This window comes from Cephus cinctus, unplaced genomic scaffold (assembly GCF_000341935.2).
Source record: "Cephus cinctus unplaced genomic scaffold, Ccin1 Ccin1_scaffold0997, whole genome shotgun sequence".
NCBI classification, from domain to species: domain Eukaryota; kingdom Metazoa; phylum Arthropoda; class Insecta; order Hymenoptera; family Cephidae; genus Cephus; species Cephus cinctus.
Genome location: NW_014333542.1, coordinates 795,825 through 800,359, shown reverse-complemented (window position 1 = coordinate 800,359; position 4,535 = coordinate 795,825).

The window sequence follows — 4,535 nt, the reverse complement described above, 5'->3', positions numbered from 1 at the left end:
CCCTCTTCTCTTCCTCCCACTCGCACCTTTCGCCCATCTTGGTTATAACAGCGAATCTGTATCTGTCGCTTGCATAAAGGAACGAACCGGGATTTGTCGCCGGTTAGAAATCCGTCCAATAGGATGTTGAGGAGGAAGAGAGAGAACGAAGCAATTGGTAAATACAAACTTAAAAAGAAAAACGTACGATGATTCATAATTTTCAAGCATAATACAAATTGCATAATAATTTTGAATATCCAATCAAGGTCGAGCCTCGTTTATGTTTAATTAAACAATAATGACTTCCCGTTGTCTGATCTCAGCAATTTTTTTATTATTAAAGTGACGTCCACTGCATAATGTCATTCGCGACGGGAAATATTGACGTTTCGTCATACTTATTTCTGTCAATTATACATTTCCGCTTCCACGTTCTCTCCTGGGACTGCGATTGGGTCCTAAAGTGCTGCCATCTACGTGTGCGCATAGCGATCTGCGCAATTGTCTATTCGAATTCATATTCACGCGCGAACGACGTACGTGAAAGATAAAAAATATTACAAAACGACTAAATAATCCATTGGCATATGAAGTATACGATGTGAAATGTGAGGTAGGTAAGTGGATTCGGCCATGTGAGTGGATTGGCGACATGAGTATCAAATTGCGTAACTCGACGCCATGGCCGACAGCTGGTTGACCTGCGGGTGAAAGGTGTTTCTTTCTGGTTGCTCACGAGGCACAATCACTTTTGAATTATCAGATGTAATCGGCATTATCAACCGGCGAGAGGACAACCCAGTCAACTGCCAGTCCACTATCCACTTATCTTTTATTGCCCAATACTAAAATCCTGATCTCATTGTCTGCCAATAATTAACTTTCGTTTGTAATGTAAAACTTGGAATATATCAAAATACAAATTGCTCGGCAATACTTTTTTTAGACGAATATCGAGCTAGGAACTTTGGAATTTTTATACCCTGCCATTTCTATAGAACTTTTAACAGCGATCGGAAATAGTGACGATGCGATAGAATCCAGTAACGTATTTTCGTGGGAAACGGCAACCGTTAAGCTTGAGATTTCACGTTGAACGTTTACGTACCTTTGACCAATTTTTTTTATCTGTTTCTTTAAACGCCAATAAACTTTGACGTACTTTCATGACGCGTTTAATATTTCCACGTCAACTCTTAACGACGTTTATCGATAACTTGATTAATCAACAGACTTCTAATTTAAGTACCGGATACGGAAACACAAACCGGATACACGTGATATAGTTTTACGATGAATTCTTTGAAATTCGCCATAATGTTTTTTTTTTCAAGTGAATTCGCAACTTTCAAAAAATGTCGTTGCTATTTTTCGAAACTTAATAAAAAAATATTACAGTCGATTCGCCGCGGATTCTCGTATCTTCCTGAAATGACAACATCCTTCAAAGAGACTCGCAGGTTATCCTCGTACCCGAAGGACTTCCTCTTATCGAATCCAAAAGGGATTCTATAGGTTTAAGGAATCCTCGATAGAAGTTCTTTCAAAGATATATATAGATATAAAAAGACTGTCCGACCTCGAGAAAAATACTCGAAAAGTTTACCGATAGACTTCACCGTCCTCAGCTGCCACTGTATCAACTATGCAACTGTTATCATCCTCCAGTCGATGCACCCATTTACCTAATGCATTCTGCTACCCGCATAAAGATCCAACCTACTTTTACCTCTTAGCATCCCCAATCCATAAAAACACCTTTTTCCTTGCTCGGAAAAAGGTTCAGCCCACAGTCCGTTGGACTGTTCGAGTTTAAGACCTCTGACCCGGAAGTATAGAAGTTCAGTAAGGAATATTGAAATATTTTCAAATTTTCCCAAAAATTATCTCCCTTCAACCACTCCCTTGTTAACCCATTTCACGTATCCTACCGATACATACAAGTAGCTACACGACATATCGAGACAGACCGTCAGATACCAAACTACAGGACACCGGGTACAGTGCGATTAATTATACAGGAGATTACACATAGCTATAAAAAATATATTAAGGGTCAAAGGTCTCCCTACAGATACTTCAGACAATTCATTCAGTTCCGGTAACAATGGTTAACCGCGTGACGTACCTGGCTAACCAAACCTGGCAAAGTTTTGCACGCAGCCCAACCAGATGCAATATTCATCGGCAGTAAACGTATGCATATCCAGGGAAATCCAATGGCAGCTCAGCCAATGACGATCTTAACTTGATTTTCGTTGACCCCTGCTGATTCTCTCGGGACCGGAACCGCTGACCCGGAAGCTGGAGTGGCGCCAGCATCAAAAGCCCCACGCTACAGTTATGGAATGGCGAACCACGTGCAGCAGAGTTGCAGCTATTTAGGGTGGGATCACCAAGGGTTGCATGCTACTTCGAGTGGTACGTAAAGGCAGAGGAGTTGAAAGGTCGAGAGCCAAATGCCGTAGAGCCAAGGCAACTCAAAAGTGTCCAGTGTATATACATATATAACTATCTACCCCCATCTGCCACTGTACACACACGACTCCCTCAAAACTTGAAGTTGCACTTACACGAGTCCTCGCTGCAATCGTAGCCCACTTGCCAGGCGTCTTTTAATTATTTCGCCAAAAAAAAAAAAAAAAAAAACTCTGTCAAGCAAAGTCAACCAAAATTCTCCAAGACGATCCTCGTGAAGCTTACGTCACGTCATTAGGTCCTGGACTTCACGTAATCTCGCGACAAAGAAAACAAAGAAAACCCCTTCGTAAACAGCTGTTCATCCTGTCATCATAAATACGTCGAGGACTGTCAAAGGTCAAAGGGCAGATTTATTATAGCACCGCGAAAATGATAATGGGCGGGGGGGTTGTTCCACGTGGAGGAGGGTGAGGAGGGGGGATAGCTATAACGGGACGAGGACACATTTAAATAAATTACAGAGTCGCAGGGGACTCTTCCGTCGTTCCCGGCAATCTGTCATGGTGTCAAGTGTATGTACAGGCGTCGCGACGCCCATATAGGTACATACGTCAGTCTAAGGTGCGTGCGTCGCGTATGGCTGTCGCGCCGGTCAGGTATCCCATATGGGTATTTATAATATTCGACTGGAGCCCATTGGGCAACGAGCCTCGCATACTGTTCCCGAAAGGCGTATGAGTGCGCGTGAATATATCAGAGACATAACCTAGTTTTCATACGGCGACAACGCGCATTGTGCAATCGCCCTGTTAACCGGCATTATATATCTATATGCAGGTGTGTATAGGTGTGCATGTTAAATAAATTGTTTATTCCAATAATTCTTTCCCTTTTTCATTTCGAAACGGCACAGTCGCACTTGCACCGCAACGTACAGTGTGTCGAGTCGATTTGTGACTCGATTCAAAAGAAAAAAGAAGGTTTAACCACTAAACGTCGACCGTCCGCGTACGGCCAGAAATAGATAGGCGTGCGCCGATAAACGTATCTGCAAATTTACACGAGCGTCGTATATACGCTTGCGTCATAATGGATGGTAACGATGATTAACGATAAACTGTTGCTAATTACGAGGAACAATAAAGCGTCGTCATTGCACAATAGATTGCGCAATCCAAGTGACGTCACGGCCCACGAGCGTTTTGCCACGACGTTGCTCGTCGAGTAAAATTAAATCGACGAGTTAACCGTGAAATCGTCCCTGGCTCTATAATAATAATGATACCTGATAAAATAACGAAGGCTCGGATAATCGGGGAAAAAAAAAGAAAAAAAAACACATTAACGCCCGGACGGTCAGGAGGAGGCGAAAAACAACACGACAGAGACGAATCGAAAATAGGAAAAATGATAGAAATTTGCTTCAGCAAAGTCAACGCGATTAACGTCCGTAGGCAAATATTATTAATGCGAATACGTGTGTCCGTAAGCATGCTATAACAATAATATTTGCATAACCTCGCTCCATTATGATTATTCACATTTGCAATTTCGCACAACCATTCGTACTTCCGTTTCACCGTATAGGCGCTACCCTCGAATATTCATACCGATCATGCGTCATGTATATGTATGTTCGTAATACCCCTATAGACAGTAGGAGATTATTTGCTGCGTTCGTAAAGGTGACTTCACAACAAACCGCTGAACGTGCAGCAGGTGCGTCGCTACGTCGATGTCGTTAGTTCTCGAGTTATCGTCGCGTCGGTAGTTGGTACACAACGAGAAAAGCCTCTAATCAGCCTCACCGAGTTGGCACTCGGTTACTTAGCGCAGCCCTGCTATACTCTGTAATCAGCGTCTCGGGCTTCTCGCACTCGTTACCCAGGAGCCATAGGTGCCACCGGTAATAATTGTCGTCATCCTCCAGGAAGTAACAGCTGGATCCTCTTACCGGATACTTGGTAGTCGGGACGAACAGGAGACTCCTGGACATTTACCCGGATGGATTCGAAGGGGTTGATCGATTTGTTGGCATGATGCCTTAACGTTGCATGACGTGTATATGCATATGTACACACGTTATATTTAGTCAAGACGAAGGGTGGGGGAGGGGGGGGGGGGGGAAGGGT